Source organism: Octopus sinensis, linkage group LG5, assembly GCF_006345805.1.
Source record: "Octopus sinensis linkage group LG5, ASM634580v1, whole genome shotgun sequence".
Classification (NCBI taxonomy): domain Eukaryota; kingdom Metazoa; phylum Mollusca; class Cephalopoda; order Octopoda; family Octopodidae; genus Octopus; species Octopus sinensis.
In genome coordinates this window covers 115,484,084-115,502,608 of record NC_043001.1, presented here as the reverse complement: position 1 = coordinate 115,502,608, position 18,525 = coordinate 115,484,084, and positions in this window count along the sequence as shown.

Genomic DNA, 18,525 nt, shown 5'->3' with positions numbered 1-18,525 from the left:
CCGACCGTACCTCCTAAAAATAAAAAAAAAAGAAACAACACCAATTATTTAACAGCATAAACCTAGCCGTCACGAAACTAATAGCCACTGAAACAAAAAACGATATCACTGAGCTAAATGACTTAGTATACGTAGCAGTCACTGCAGCCACAAAAGAAGCTGGATACTCACTCAAACCCATCCAAACAGGAGTACCACCACCCAAACAAACCCTGTGGATAAATAACATCCAAAACAAAATACAAAAAATGAGAAAATATCTGTCGATTCTTAATGAAATCAGTAGAAAATCAACGCTACTGAGCAACAAAAGGAAAACAAAAATACTCCGCAAATATATCATCACAGAAAAAGATTTACCTGAGATAAAAGAAAAGCTGAAGCCACATATCCTTGCCAAAGCACAAAGGATCCGCCGGTACGAGAAACGCCAGCGCTTCTTTGAACAAAACAAAAAGTTCAACTCCAACCCCAAAAAGTTCTACCAAGAACTTGGCAAAAATAAAATAGAAATCACTGCAGCACCAACGGCAGAGGAAGTGGAAGAATTCCGGAGAGAAATATGGTCGGCGAACGAACAACCCCAAAACAAGGAGTATCAAAACAACAAACTCAGCATCTGAGCAACTTTGGACCCCCATAACAACTGAAGAGGTCACCCAGGCACTGCAAAGACTAAGCAATTGGAAGGGCATGGCAAGATCCCCAACTTCTGGTTGAAATATCTAACAGGAATGCAAAGAAGCTGGCTGAAAATTTTAACAACATACTAGCAGTGCCAGAGACAATACCTGAATGGCTCACGAAGGGGAAGACCATCTTAATTCCCAAATCAAATGAGACAGCAAAACAGAAAACTACAGACCAATAACCTGTCTCCCTACAATGTACAAGGCATTTACTGCAGTGATATCGCATAGGTTGAACAAGCACCTGGACGAAAACAACCTGTTTCCAGAAGAGCAGAAAGGATGCCGCAAAGGCTCATATGGCTGTAAAGATCAACTAATGATTAATAGAGCCATAACTGAAAAGAGCCACAGAAGGAAGAAAGGCCTCAGTATGGTCTGGATCGACTACAAAAAGGCGTTTGATAGCATCCCCCACACATGGATCCTCGAAACACTAGCCATTAACAAAATAGCACCAACAATTATAAAATACAAAGAACACTATGAATAAATGGCAAACAGTGCTACAGCTCCAAACAAAAGAGGGACTCATGAAAACCAAAGCCATCCCCATTAGAAGAGGAATATTCCAGGGAGACACGCTTTCTCCACTCCTTTTCTGCTTGGCACTGTCACCTCTATCGGATATGCTAGATAGAACTGGAGGCGGATATAAATGTTACGGCAAAAAGATCAGCCACCTTTTATATATGGATGACCTAAAACTATACGCTACAAATGACAAACAGCTGGAAACACTATTAAAGACAGTTCATGGATTTACCAAAGAAATATATATGAAATTTGGATTAGAAAAATGCGCCAAAGTAACCATGAAAAGAGGAAAACCAGTTAAGAGAAGCAACATCACACTAGATAAAACCTATGAAATAAAAGAATTAGACCAAAGCCAAACTTACAAATACTTAGGAATCCATGAACTAGATAAGACACAACACACACAAATGAAAGAGAAAATAAAAAAGAATATTATAGACGAGTTAGATCAATACTGAAAACAGAGCTCAATGCTAAAAACAAGATAATAGGTATTAACACTTTAGCTGTCCCAGTTATAAGTTACAGCTACAATATCCCTAACTGGACACTAAATGAACTGACCAAAATAGATAGGAAAACAGGAAAAATAATGACAGGATCTAGGATGCATCACCCAAAATCTGACATAGAAAGACTATATATACAACGTATAGAAGGTGGTAGAGGCCTTATACAGCTGGAAAACTACTATAAAATAACCACCATAGGACTGCAAAAATATCTACTTCAGAAGGAAGGAAAACTGATACAAATAGCGGCAAAACACGAGCAAAACAAAAAACTGTTCTCAGTATTTAAGGAAGCTGACAAATACAAATAAGAAATCATACCACCTAATAAATATGAAGAAGAAGAAGAAGAAGAAGAAGATGAAGAAACAACAAAAGCTATAAAACAAATGAAATCCAAACTAAAAATAGAACAGCAACGAACCATGATAACACGATGGCAAGAAAAGCCCCTTCATGTTAAATACTGGACTAAACTAAACGCAAAAGAAATAGACAAAGGAAAATCCCAGCAATGGTTGAGAAGCTCAGGACTCAAAGCAGAGACAGAGGGATTTTTAATTGCAGCACAAGATCAAAGCCTCCCCACCAGAAATTACCAAAAACATGTAATGAAAAGAAGTATAACAAGTAACTGCAGAATATGTGGAGATGGACAAGAAACAATAAATCATATTATCTCTAGCTGCCCAGTCCTGGCTAAGAAGGAATATATTCACAAACATGACAGAGTTGGAACCTACATACATTGGAAACTATGCCAACATTATGGAATAACAACAGAAAAAAGATGGTATAGGCACACACCAGAAAAGGTCACAGAAAACGAGAAAGCAACCATACTCTGGGATATGCCGATACACACAGATAGAGAAATTAAGGCCAACAGGCCAGATATAGTTTTCAGAGATCATGAAGAAAAAAATGCCTTCTAATTGATGTATCAATACCGGCAGATGACAACGTGCCTTTAAAAGAAATAGAGAAACTTTCAAAATACAAAACCTGTATTGCACTACTAGGCACTGCACACATCCTACGCAGAACACTTTCCATAAAATAACTAGCAGAGCATCACAACAAATCACAGCACATACCCAAGGCACACAGAGCTTTGCTCGGTAGTGAAGTGAAAGCACGCTATAAAAATAAAACAACTGAATAATAATAATAATAATAATAATAATAATAATAATATAATAATAATAATAATAATAATAATAAAATAATATAATAATAATAATAATAATAATGATAATAATAATAATAATAATAATAATAATAATAATAATAATAATAATAATAATATAATAATATAATAATAATAATGGTACGATTATAATTGTAACGGCAATGATGGCCGTCTCCCCACGAGCCAATCAAAGCTAAAAAATGATAACATTATCGTAGCACCAAAATGTTTTTGGAAACTAAAAGGAAAACTAAATCAGTATACCAAATCGCTTGTCCTATGGTTAATCTGGAAGCGCGTCCCCCAGGGAAGAGCCAGCCTGGGATCGAAAAGTCATCAACTGGCACAAACTCTTCTCCGAATACGGACATGGATGGTCACTTGAACGGAAATCCCCCAACTCGAGCCCTCCAAGTTCACCACCACAACCACCACAAAAGAAAAATGTAAGCGGAACAAATGGACCCGAGAAGAGTATAAAGAAGTAATATACGCTTATTACTATGCATTAGGTAGGCCATCTCAAGAGAGACACACCGCAAACTCTTACAGTATATGGAGAACACGGAATCAAGACAGTAGGCCCTATTTGGACGAGAACAAATTAGCAAATGTGAGGAGGGATATCCTTAGAAATAACAGACTCACAGACAGTGAAATAAGTGCGATCAAGCACGCAACGGAAAATGACATAAATATAAGACACAAAGGAAATGAAGAATCAGATGAACAGTATAGCCCATCACGAGGCTTAATTGAAAGACTGCCATCTGACCAAAGTACGCAAAGGCCTGAAGATACAAGAAATTCTATTGTACCTGTTAAAGATAGCCAGGAAAACGAAAAAACAACAGTAACTGAAGATCTCGCATTTGCTGAAGAACACAGAGAGTCTATGGCAGAAATGAGGCAGAAAATCCTGAATACGCTTGAAGTTGTAAGACATACAAGTATGAATGATAGAGAACCACTTCATAAACTCTCAAATACAAACCAAAATAAAAACAAATCCAAATTGGCAACTATGTAACAAATGAAATAATACGAGAATTAAACCTGATTTTACTGAGTTAAATGAAATTATTTACGCTTCTGCTAGGGCAATTGAAACCAGCTGTATGCCCCCGAAAAAACAAAGAAAACAAAACCTGGGAAGAAATCAACCTGGAGAAGTAAAATTGAAAAAGAGATTGAATTTATGAGAGGGGAAATATCAATATTAAATGAACTAATATGTGGAAATGATGTAAGATCCAGAACAGGAAGAAAGATGAAGAGAAAATTTGGATCCTCACCAAGAGAAGAACTGATATCAATAAAAGAAACGCTGAAACAAAAAGTCCAAGCAAAAGCCCAGAGAATACGAAGATTTGAGAAGAGAAACAAGTTTTACAAGCAAAATATGCTGTTCACATCCAATGCCAAAAAATTCTACAGAGAAATAGGGAAGGAGAAAGTAACCGTTAAGACCCCCCCCCCTCCATGGAAGAAGTTCAAAACTTTTGGAAAAGGATTTGGAGTGACAAGAAGACGTACAACATAAATGCAGACTGGATTATACAAACTGAAGGATCCTACCAAAATTTACAACAACAAGCATGAGAAGACATCACAATAGCAGACCTAAGAAAGGCACTCATGAAGACCCATAATTGGAAATCCCCCGGTAAAGATAGGGTGCCGAATTTCTGGCTCGCATCGCTCCCATGCGCACACGGTAAGCTAGTTCAGCTGCTCAATGGAATTATGAGAGACCCAAAGAAAACACCTGAATGGTTAGCAAGTGGCATTACTTACCTACTCCCAAAGAATAACGAAACCACCTTCCAAAAAACTATCGGCCTATAACCTGTCTATCCACCACGTATAAAATCCTAACATCTATCCTGGCGGAGAAAACATATGCATTCATGGAGAAGAACGATATTTTCCCCATTGAACAAAAAGGGTGCCGCCGAGGCTCTTACAGATGCAAAGATCAACTGCTAATCAATCGTATGATCCTTGAGAACTGTCACAACAAGCGCAGAAATCTCAGCACCGCATGGATTGACTACAAAAAGGCCTTCGACAGTATACCGCATCGATGGATCTTGAGATCGCTGGACATCTTCAAAATTTCCCCTGTGATTTCAAACTTCCTGTAGCACAATATGTCGTTGTGGAATACGAATCTCCAATTATACCACTCTAATGGAATACTCGCCTCAGAAAATATAAACATCAACTGTGGAATTTTTCAAGGTGACTCACTTTCACCTTTAATATTCTGCATAGCCCTAATACCCCTTACAAGTGAATTAAACAGAACAGGGTATGGATATAAAATTGCCAATAAAAAAATAAGCCATCTATTTTATATGGATGACTTAAAACTTTATGGTAAAGACAATAATGAACTTGAAGGCCTATTGCGCACCGTGAAAGCATTCAGCGATGACATCGGGATGGAGTTTGGACTTGAGAAGTGTGCCAAGGCCACTTTCCAGAAAGGGAAAGTGAAGACCACAAATTCAGTCGTGTTAGATGTTGACACAGTCATAAGAGAGCTTGAGCAAGAACAAACATACAAATATTTAGGGATAAATGAAGGCTCTGGTATTCAGCATGCAAGCATGAAAGAGAAGATCAGGAAGGAATGTTATAGGAGAGTTTGTGCAGTCCTGAAATCTGAACTAAATGCACGTAACAAGGTGTTAGCTATAAATTCCTTAGCAGTTCCAGTTGTTACTTATAGCTACAATGTGTTGAACTGGAATATGAGTGAAGTAAAGATAGAAAAATACGCAAGCTGCTGAGTTGTAATAGGATGCACCACCCAAAGGCAGACGTAGATCGCCTTTACCTTCCCAGAGCCCAAGGAGGTCGAGGCCTGATCCAATTTGAACTAGCTTACAAAACAACCACAATTGGACTGGCCAAATATCTCGAAATATCGAATGACTGGATGCTAAAGCTCGTGGAAAATCACGAGAGACGAAAGAAGCTTCATTCTATCATAAAGGAAAGCAAAGAATTTGCTATTGATCTCGTGCAGGATACCCAAACTGAACAACCCGAGGGAAGTACGGCAACTATTGTTGCAAAGAAGGTGAAAATGATGGCAATGAAAGAAGCGCACGAGCAACTGGCTGATAGGTGAGAGGAGAAACCTCTGCACGGCAAATATGTGACCCGCAGCAAACAAGCTGATGTTGACCAGAAGCAAACCCATCAGTGGCTACGGAGCTCAGGGCTAAAAGCAGAGAGCGAAGGTTTCATTCTGGCTGCTCAAGATCAAAGCCTATTAACCCGGAACTACCAGGCCAATGTGATGAAAAATGGAGCAGACCCAAAATGCCGATTCTGCAACGACATGATTGAAACAGTGGACCACCTAATCTCTGGATGTAAAGTCTTAGCACCAGTGGAGTATAAATTAAGACATGACAGAGTTGGCCAATATCTCCACTGGCTAATAAGTCGGCATTACAATATCAAAACTGCCGACAAGTGGTATAATCACCACCCTGAGGCTGTAACTGAAGGAGAAAATGTAACGATTCTGTGGGACTTTCCAGTACATACAGACCGAACCATCAAGGCCAATAAACCAGATATTGATCGACATGAGCATCCCCTGTGATCATAATATCTCAGCGAAAGAGTTTGACAAGCTCAGAAAATATAAAGACCTACTCATTGAAATTGAGAAAATGTGGCATCTCAAGGCGGTTACAATACCAGTGATCGTAGGAGCACTAGGAATGATCAAGAAGGGAACCGAAAATTATATGAGAATGATCCCTGGCTTACGATCCATGCAAGAAGTGCAAAAGATTGTCTTAACTGGTACATCACACGTATTGAGAAGAGCATTGTCGATGTGAGAACTGTTGCTGCTCATGTATTTTAATTTAACTTTAAAAAGAAAAAAAAAATGAACGAACTACTGAGTTTGGTTTAATGGCCTACCAATGTATACTATGAGTTTCTTTGCCCTAGGAGTCAGGAAGACACTCGACAAGAAATGGAAGCAAATTTGAAAGAAGAAAAAAAAAGTAATAATAATAATAATAATAATAATAATAATAATAATAATAATAATAATAATAAGGAAAAGGTGGCTGGACGTGACGAGGAGAAGGCGGCTGGACGTGACAGAGGATGGACGTATTTTTTCGATGCTCTGATGTGGCAACAGCTAACCCAGCAGGACAACTTAAAAAACAACTGTAGAAAACTGGAAGATCTACTCTTTTCTGTGAGTAATTTGAATTTCCCTCAGAATATGTTAAGGAACTTACATATCTACAGCTCATACAAAGGAACACCTAACAAGACAAATTAGAAACATAAATATCTCCAATTTTGTGTAAACATTTAGTCGTCTCTCATGACTATAAGAATGTGTAAAATTGCTTTTTAAATTGCCTTTTATTGTAACAACACAATTAGATGCACGATAAAAAATTATGGAAGTAAGCACCTGCTAATATATACATACAACTGAATTCAGAAATTTAAAAAATATATACATTACATTGAATTCAGAAATTTAAAAAATCATCGATGTGAACATCAAATAATATGTATGTTTTGTTATACTTATGTATGTGGAAAAGAAGAAAAGAGAAAGGAAAAGAATGTAGACAGGTTTGACCTTTACTGACCATTACTGTCCTTTGTCTATTCGGCTATCTCTCCATCATCTGCTGAATCTATTTATAGACCCATAGAACATGACCTCTTTAACCAACTACTTTCCCACACAATGGCAGTAGTGGTGATGATGGTGAAAAAGATAGGAACAAAAATAACAATAATAAGATACTGCTGTCACTACACATAAAACAATATCATTGATGATGATGATGATGGTGATGGTGATGTTGATGATGATGGTAATGGTGATGATGGTGATAGTAATAACAATAATAACTGACAGATCCCTTTTTCTTTCTTTTTTCTCCGTATTTTATTCTCATTATTTCGAACTAATACAAGCAGAGTGAGCATTTTAAAAGTTTAAAAGAGGAAGGGAAAAGAAGGAAGGAAAAAGGGAAAGAAGGAAAAAGAAAGAAAGAGAGAGGAAAAAAGGAAGAGAAGGAAAAAATGTTTGGAGATAAAACTATCAACAAAAAAAATACAGACGAATACAGATCTGCTAGCCTTAACAAGCTGCGCTACGCGCAATGCTTACATGTAGAGAACCCTAAACTGACAGATCCATCTCCTAATGTAAGAGTGGAAGCTCGTCATGCTTCAATGTAAACAAAACAAACTACAAACCGCATTGGTCGTCGCGCGGATTGCAAAAGACCACGTACCCGAAAATTGAACCAAATTCTGATTGAAAAATCAGCTACTGGATCAAATCTTCCCAACACACAGGAGCTGGACGTACCCCACAACCGGAATATTCCAACAGATGGCCTTCCATGCTCGTCACCAAATAATCAAAAGAAAAAGAAGGAAAAATGGTCTAGGGAAGATAATAAAGAAGTTCTTGCGGCCTTCAACCATGCCATATATTTCCCCACAGATAAATCTAACACTGTACAAACATACTTAAACTGGAGACAGAAACACCCTGAAGTAAGACCCTACATAGACAGTAACAAACTTGCCAACGTCAGAAGAAACATTATTAAACAAAATACTGACTGGAGTAGAGATTGATCAAGTTAGACAAGCAATATCGGATAAAATGAACGAAGCTGCAGCTAGAGAAGATAATACAGAGGAAATAATTATAGACCAGCCCAGGGCTGATAAAAACGAAGTAAGGATTGAAAGAGTTAGTATAAGTGATAGGCAAAGTGAAATATTCTCTGAACCAATCATAAACACTAAGACAGATGAACATCAAATAGATAAAGAAAGTCACACAAATATTGACCCAACAGAACTACATGAGCTAAACAAAACTCAAATCATGATTGAATGGCTGAAAATTAAAGAGACTAGCATGGATGAACGTGATACACTCCCTAAAATCTGCAACTCTAACCAAAACATGAAAATAATTGGTAAAATCCGGCTTGCACTTAAGGTTATAATTTCAGCTAATGAGGTTGATATCACAAATTTCAACCACCAAATACATATCAAAAACACCAGGACTTACAAACACATATAAAGTCGTTCTGTATGCATCAGCGAAAATCTCAACGATCCTATGTGGTGTAAAGATTAGAAAACGGCAACATTCCCACAAAAAGCCTTCTTGGCAAGAGCGTTTGCAACAACAAATTCAACTATTTAGATCTGACATTGAATATTTGAAAAACCTTAAGGTTCACAAGACTACCAAACCTACAAAAAGCCCCAAATTAATGAAAAAATACAATATGAAAACTATACTTGATATTGATGCCACCATAGAAACCATCAAACAAAAGGTATCTGCCAAAGCTGCCCGCATAGCGAGGTATGAAAAACGTGTTAGATTTTTCAAGGACAACAACATGTTCAAAAATAACCCCAAGAATTTTTACAGGAAGATAGGAAAACAGCGTTTACTGTAAGGTCTGTACCATCAAAAGAAGAAGTGCAGGGATTTTGGAATAAAATTTGGGCAGAAGAAAACACACACAACGAAAAGACACCCTGGATTGACAGAATATCGACAGAACTGGACCCCTTAGAAGAGCAAAAGTGGGAGGGTGTCAAGGTAGAAGATATAAGATCTGCTCTCAGGAGGTCAAGCAAATGGAAGTCTCCAGGAAAGGATAAAATTCCTAACTTCTGGCTGAATGCCTTCCCAGAGAGCCATGAACTGCTAACAGAACTGTACAATGATGTTTTGCAACACCCTAGTAGGATGCCTGCTTGGCTAGTTAATGGATTAACATTCCTGCTTCCAAAAAGTGAAGAAACAAATGAACCAAAAAACTATAGACCCATAACCTGCTTAACAACTATGTATAAAACGCTAACATCTGTCCTGACGGAATATATTTATAGTTTTTTAACAGACAGCAGCATATTCCCTAATGAACAGAAAGGATATAAACGTGGATCCTACGGCTGTAAAGACCAACTACTCATCAATAAGATGATCTTAGAAGATTGTCACAAACGACACAAAAACTTATCAATAGCCTGGATAGACTATAAAAAGGCTTTTGATAGCCTACCACATTGCTGGATTAGGAAATGCCTGGAAATGTATAAGATAGCACCTACTCTGCGAAACGTTTTGACTGTAAGTATGAGAACATGGAGAACCACACTAACTCTGAACAGTGACAATGAATCCCTAAATGCTGGTGATGTAAAAATTTCATGTGGCATTTTCCAGGGTGACTCACTGTCACCACACCTCTTTTGTTTAGCCTTAATACCTCTCTCAAAACTGCTCAATGACGCGCAGTACGGATATAAAATGTTTGATAAAAATATAAATCATCTCATTTACTTGGATGATCTAAAGCTTTTTGCAAAAAATTACCAACAACCCAAGGGCTTACTAGCGATAGTCAAACAATTCAGTGACGACATCAGAATGCAATTCGGTCTCGATAAATGTGCAAAAGTTACCTTTATCAAAGGAAAAATGACAGAAACATCTAACGTTAACCTTGACCAGCAGAATGTCATAAAAGAACTAGACCCAGCGGAGAGCTACAAGTAAGTAGGGGCAATTGAAGGGAACGGAATAAGGCATTCAGAGATGAAGGAAAGGATCAGGAGAGAATGTTATCGAAGAGTGAGAGCAATACTCAAGACAGAGCTGAATGCAAGAAACAGGATCGAAGCGATCAATGCATTAGCCATACCAGTCGTGACTTACAGTTTCAATATCGTTAACTTGTCAATTACTGAAATATTTCAGCTCGACAGAAAAATACGAAAACTGTTGACAATGTATAGAATGCACCACCCTAAGGCAGATACAGAACGACTTTATCTGCCAAGAAAAGAGGGAGGCCGTGGTCTTTAACAACTGGCAATAACAATGAAGATTGCTACAATTGGCCTAGACGCCTACCTGAAAATCTATGAGGACTGGATGTTAAAACTTGTCTCAAAATATGAAAACAAGAAAGCATCATACTCAGTAACAAAACAGGCAAAGGAATATATCTAAGTCAATTCCGAATACAACAAATTTCGGAATTAGAGATAGACATACAAGAAACAAGCACAGAAAAAGCTAAGCGCATGAAAACCCGTACTAAAACTGCGGCCTTAGATATTCTGAATGATAAATGGCAAGAAAAACCTCTCTATGGCAAATACCCAAAGAGAGCGAATAATCCCGATGTTGACAAAACCTGGCCCATCAATGGCTAATGGCCTCTGGCTTAAAATCTGAAACAGGGATTTATCATAGCAGCTCAAGATCAATGCCTACCAACAAGAAACTACCAGGCCAACGTATTAAAGAACGGCAGTAGCCCAACATGTCGTGTATGTCAACAACAAAATGAGACCATTGATCATGTTGTCTCCAAGTGCAGTCTTCTAGCGCCTACAGAGTTTCTCAACAGGCATGATAAAGCTGCACAATATATTCACTGGGTAATTTGCAAAAAACTGGATTTGCCCCATGAAAAAAACTGGTGGGAACACAAACAACCCCCAGTGCATGAAAATGACCACATTTCACTCCTCTGGAACTTCCCCATTCAAACTGACAGAAAGATAGATGCAAATAGGCCAGACATCATATTGAAAGACTTCAGACAAAGAACATGCCTCCTCATTGATATGACTGTCCCAATCGATATAAACGTATCTGTCAAGACCTACCAAAAACTGAGCAAATATAAAGATCTTCAAATAGAAATCAGCAAAATGTGGAATCTGAAGACTAAAACAATACCTGTTGTCATAGGTGCCCTGGGAATGATAGCGAAAGGGGCCGATTGCTACCTAACTCAGATACCAGGAAACCCCCAAATGGCAGAAATTCAAAGGATAGTGCTCATGGGAACTGCTCATATCCTACGCAAAATACTCTCTATGTAATCCCAAGGTTTAAAACAAACTTTTTTTCTTTTTTTAATTTATTTATTAGACATTCACTAGTACAACACAAAAAAAACCCAAATATATGGCACACTAAGCATAACAACAACGTGAACTTCCAACCTGTTGTCTCTTGAGGTCCCTGGGTGAGACTTGGGGCCAACTTGTACAGACAAAGCAATAGACAAACATATAATAATAATAATAATAATAATAATAATAATAATAATAATGATGATGATGATGATGATGATAACAATAATAACAATAATAATAATAATAATAATAATAATAATAATAATGATTTTGAAGACACCTGCATCCACCCCATGCAGGTGTCTCAGGTCCTTCGGGAGGATACTGAAGAGCTGTGGATCTCTAAAGCTCAGGCTACTGCAGTATTTTTCTACATCTTGATAGCAATTTTGGAGTCATTGACACTATGCAGTGACGCCCAGTTCTAGTGTTTGTGTAACTTTCGATGCCAAAGTTTGGGACAAGTCCTCCCAGGATCTTCCACATGTATATTATGGCAGTTCTTTCTCGCCTACGATCTAAGGAATAGAGTCTTAATCTCTTGAGTCTTTCCCAATAGGTTATATGCTGCTAGAGGCTATCTTCTTTGTGTAGCTTCATTGGATTGCCTCAAGTTCTGCGATTAATTTGACACTTGTTGGTGACCATAGCTGAGAGCAATTGTCAAATTGGCTTAGGACAAGTGTCCTCTAGAGGACCATCATGGTTTCCTGGTCTCTTGTTCTAAAATTTCTAAGAATCCATCCGGTCAGCCGCCTCCACATGAAAGGTTTCATTTTCACTCATGTAAATACCCAGGTCTCGCACTGATTGTGCCTCTGGGATTGCAATCCCTCCAGGTCCAGTGTATGTATTGGTTATTGCATTTAGTTTTGCATGCTGATGGCGCAAAGCTTGAAACTTTTCAGCATTGAACTGCATGCTATTCTTTTTGGACCACTTATGTATTTCATCCAGCTCATATTGCAGGTGAATGGCGACTTCAGGGTTCTGTATTACCTGTGAAACTTTTGTATCATCTGCATAACTTGTGATCGTGGCGCCCTGTGGCTGAAGGCATATCTGAGAGGGCCATTATGAGCAGAAGTGGTCCCAAAAAAGAGCCTTGCGGAACACCGGTCCCTATTTGCGTATCATAGGATATGGACCCATTGGTTACTACCACCTGACTTCTATCCTTCAGAAAGTCATGAAGCCATTCTCACAATTTTTCAACTATGCCAAGATCACGCACTTTGTGACATATCGTTCCATGATAAAACTTTATCAAAGGCCTTGGCAAAGTCGAGATATATCACTTCCACATTTGAGTGGTTGAGCAGTCGTTTCAGCACCCAGTCATAGTGTTCTAAGATGTATAGATAGATAGATAGATAGATAGATAGATAGATAGATAGATAGATAGATAGATAGATAGATAGATAGATAGATAGAGAGATAGATAGAGAGATAGAGAGATAGATAGATAGATAGATAGATAGATAGATAGATACATAGATAGATAGATAGATAGATTGGTAGGTAGGTATGTTGATTGATAGATAAATAGATATATAGATAGATAGATAGATAGATTGAGAGGTAGGTAGGTAGGTAGGTAGGTAAGTAGGTAGATAGACAGATAGATAGATAGATAGATAGATAGATAGATAGATAGATAGATAGATAGATAGATAGATAGGTAGATAGATAGATAGATAGATAGGTAGATAGATAGATAGATAGATAGATAGATAGATAGATAGATAGATAGATAGATAGATAGATAGATAGATAGATAGATAGATAGATAGATAGATAACTTTTTATTGTAGCCACACAGGGCTAAACACAGAATAAAAATGGACGAAATACAATGTAGAATTTTTTCTTTTCGAGGTGGGATGGGTGGGGCACAGAAAAAAAACAAAAAAAAAACACGTTTGATCAATAGAGATCTGTGGGTTGTGTGGTGTATAAAAAAGCAATATATATACATATATATATATATAAGGTTCACAGTTTAGGTGTAGCCTTGGAAAGAAAAACCTACAAAAGAGACCAAGGTCACCTCAGACAATTCGAAAAAGAACACATGAGTAAGTCGCCTTACTTCTCGTTGTCTCTTTTGGTTACAGATTTATGCTTAAAATAGTGTCGTCTTTCATACTGACCATTTTTGCCACTTTTACCCACTTTTTATTAAAACATTCGTTCGACAAAGACTTCCTCTCTATTCTCATCCTCCTTTTCAAGTGGTACTTGAAAAAGTTGACGAGAGACTGACCAGAGAGGAAGGTGTTTGTTTGCAGTCCTTTCAAACGCGTCCACCACACACATTCTTTCGCCATAGCCATCAGCGTAACGAAAACCGTTTTCCCTTCCCATTTAAAGGAAGGTGGTGGAACAATATTCACGATAGATTGATAGATAAGTTTCTTTATTGGCCACACAGGGCTGCACACAGACGGGACAAGTTACAAGGTAGAGCTTTTCTTTTGGGGGATGAAAAAAACAAAAAGCAAAAGAAACAAAAAAAAGGGGTGGCGTAGGTTTTCGATCAAGAGGGATCGTAAAAGGGAAGAAAAGAACAAAATAAAACATAAAAAATAAAAAATTAAGAAAAAAAGAAGAAAAGGAAAAGGAACAAAAGAAAAGAGAAATGAAAAAAGAAGAAAAAAGGGGAAGAGGAAAAAAAAACGATCAATAGGGATCGTCTATTACAGTGTTATGATATATGGTGTAAAGGGGAAAGCAAGTAAGGTTTATCCGTGGGAAGAAAAGCCTACGAAAAAGACCACGGTAATTTTGGTCAATATTGTTATATGTTACCACATTTGTTTGCAAGTGGGTAATCCTCTGTTTTCAATTTCTTGGTTCATAGGATTATGCTCAAGGTGGCTTCGTCATTCATACGTGCCATCCTTGCTACATTCACCCATCTTTTTTTAAAACATTCGCTAGACAAAACTTGCCTCTCTACTCTCACTTTCCTTTTCAAGTGGTACTTGAAGAAGTTGATGAGAGATTGACCAGAGAGGAAAGTGTTTGTCTCCAATCCTTTCAGACGCATCCACCAGATACATTCTTTCGCCATAGCCACAAGGATGATGAAAATAGCTCATCCTTCCCGTTTGAAGGAAAGGGGCATGACAATATTGACGATAGACTCAGCTGATAAACCGACTCGTCCCACACGTGACAGCAGTTGTTCGATATAAGCCCACGGTTTCGTCGCTCTGACCGCATCTCGGGCAGGTCGGCCCCGTGTTTCTCGAGCCGTGTCTGTAGAGCTTATCCCGAATGGGTAGCGCTTCTCGGTAGCACTGCCAGGCCAGGGATCTCTGGAAGTTGTCCATGGGCCCTGGCCCGAAAGTCGTCCCGAATAGGCGGGTCAGGTACTCCTCGTCGACGTCCAGGTTCGCCCCGAGCTCGTCGTCGTACCTCCCTTCCACTAATCCCCTATAGAATGCTTTGGTTGTGATGAAGTCACTCAAGGTCGACCCAGGATGGCAGAGTTGCTTGAAAGCAACACGACACTCGCGGTGCCATTCGCCCTTCCTCGGCCTCTTTTTGATCCACGACTGCAGTTCGGTCATGGAGACGAGCTGTGGGAAAGCGTGCCTCACAAACGGCGACCACACCTGTTCACCGTCTTCTACGAAGTGCCTGAGGTGTCGCAGTCTCAGCGCGTGTCTGCGCATCATCAACCATGGCATGCCCAGCCCGCCTTTTAACGGGTGTTGACAGCAAATGGATCGCCTGACCATCGGGACGCATCCTTTCCACAAGAAGCGAAAGAGAATGCGTTGTAGTTTGGTGATGGTAGATAGATTGGTAGGTAGGTAGGTAGGTAGGTTGATAGATAGATAGATAGATAGATAGATAGATAGATAGATAGATAGATAGATAGATAGATAGATAGATAGATAGATAGATAAACAGATAGATAGATAGATAGATAGATAGATAGATAGATAGATGGATAGATTGGTAGGTATGTAGGTTGATAGATAGATAGATAGATAGATAGATAGATAGATAGATAGATAGATAGATAGATAGATAGATAGATAGATAGATAGATAAGTTTCTTTATTAGCCACAAAGGGCTGCACACAGACAGAACAAATTACAAGGTAGAGTTTTCTTTTGGGGGTAAAAAAGGGGGTTGGTTTTCGATCAAAAGGGATCGTAAAAGGAAAGAAAGAGGACAAAAAAGGGGAGGATTTTTTAAAAAAAGGGGGGAGAGGGGGAAAAAAAGGAAAGGGGAGAGGAAAAAAAGTTGATCAATAGGGATCGTAATCACAGAAATGTCAATATGAAGTGTAAAGGGGAGGACAGGTGAGGTTTACCCGTGGAAAGAAAAGCCTACAGAAAAGACCACGGTAACCTCGGTCAATGAAGTCACATGTTATATTTCTTTCTTTTATTTTTTTTTGCAAATAAGCAACTCTCTGTATTAATTTTTATGGTTCATAGAATCATAGTCAAGGTGGCTTCGTCATTCATACGTGCCATCCTTGCTACATTCACCCATCTTTTTTTAAAACATTCACTAGACAAAACTTGCCTCTCTACTCTCACTTTCCTTTTTAAGTGGTACTTGAAGAAGTTGATGAGAGATTGACCAGAGAGGAAAGTGTTTGTCTCTAATCCTTTCAGACGCGTCCACCAGATACATTCTTTCGCCATAGCCACAAGTATGATAAAAATAGCTCTTCCTTCCCGTTAGAACTTTTTCTAAAAGAATTCCAATATTATCAGCAAGTACACTATATATCAAAAATTTTATTTAAAAAACCATACTTTCTTTAAGTTAAACGGAAGCAAAATCGAGAGTCACATTTGTGTTGGAATAATCCATAGGCATTCGGTTCAGAGTCTGTACATATGAGCCAAAATACAGTTTGGATGTGATTTGGCTGCTCTTTCTAGCATGTGGATATCCTGTTTGAAGCCCGTATAATCGGAAGGGGAGGGGGTTGAAGAAGATTGAGATGGCAGCCTCAAAAGTCGGGTAGTATGATAAAAGGCACCGAGCCCATGTTGTAAATTGGTTGATGTTAGGAAGGGAATCTAACCAGAAAAAGGAGACCAAAACAGACATTTGAGCGCAGTGCAGTCCTTGGATGCGGTCCAGCCCAAGCCAGAAAGGAACATGAATGTTAGATGATGATGACAATGAGGATGATGTTAGCTTCGTGTAGCTTCGTTGGATTGCCTCAAGTTCTGCGATTAATTTGGCACTGGTTGGTGACCATAGCTGAGAGCAATAGTCAATGTGGTTTAGGACAAGTGTCCTCTAGAGGACCATCATGGTTTCCTGGTCTCTTATTCTAAAATTTCTAAGAATCCATCCGGTCAGCTGCCTACATTTCATTGCCAATTTAGCAACATGCACATGAAAGGTTGGATCATTACTCATGTAAATGGCCAGGTCTCGCACTGATTGTGCCTCTGGGATTGCAATCCCTCCAGGTCCAGTGTATGTATTGGGTGCTGCATTTAGTTTTGCATACTGATAGCACAAAATTGAAACTTTTCAGCTATGAACTGCATGCTATTCTTTTCGGCCCACTTGGATATTTCATCCAGCTCAAATTGCAGGTTCATAGCGTCTTCAGGGTTCTGTATTGCCTGTGAAACTTTTGTATCATCTGCAAAACTTGTGATCGTGGCTGTCTGCGTGGCTGAGGGCATGTCTGAGAGGGCCATTATGAACAGCATTGGTCCTAAAACATTGTTTTGCGGAATACCACTCACTATTTGCATGTCATTGGAGGTGGCCACATTGGCAACTACCACCTGACTTCTATCCTTCAGAAAGCCATGAAGCCATTCTCCTAATTTTCCAACTATACCAAGATCACTCACTTTGTGACATATATATGCACAAAGTAAGTTAGGGCTTTTGGATTCAACCTACTAAGGGATATGAATCACAACCGTGCTTCGTGGTCTGCTACCACAACAGCTCCTTTATAGGATCCAGTTAGCTCAAGACATCATCAGGAGGTACCACGTCCAGTTTCGGCTCCTACTCCTCTACCGTTTTGACGTGGCGGGGCCCCCGTTTCGGAGGTGTCTTCAGTTCTGGTGTTGGGTGCATGTCTTCTTTCTTCTGTTCCCTGGCCTCTTCGATGTATCGTCAGTGAGCGTCACCCAGTGACTGACTGACTTGTCAAATTTTACGCTCTAAATACCTGCCGGCAGGTTCCAGCGGGCAGTTCCAGCAAGTTGTCACCTGACACTGTCTCACTTTAACTGACTAGTGAAGCCGCGTAGTTTTAGCCCGCGCTCTTTCTAAACGACCGTCACCTGTCAGTCAGCTTGTCTCACCTAATGATGTTATTTCACGCCGGCATGTTTATGACTTTCAAGCCATTTTCGGTCTTCCCGCTTCAGCCATATATAGAAGCTAGCTTTTTCGACAGCCTCCTGTACTCTCCTTATTAGTTTACGCAGCTCGGGGCTAGAAAAAACAAATCTTCTTTTGAAAAGCGTTGTCATTTTCTTTTCAATGAAGCCTCTAGCCCCCACTGCCAGGTGATAATATTCGACATTCCATCCCTGTTCTCTGCATTCTTCGATTAGCTTTTCATACCTCTTCTCCTTT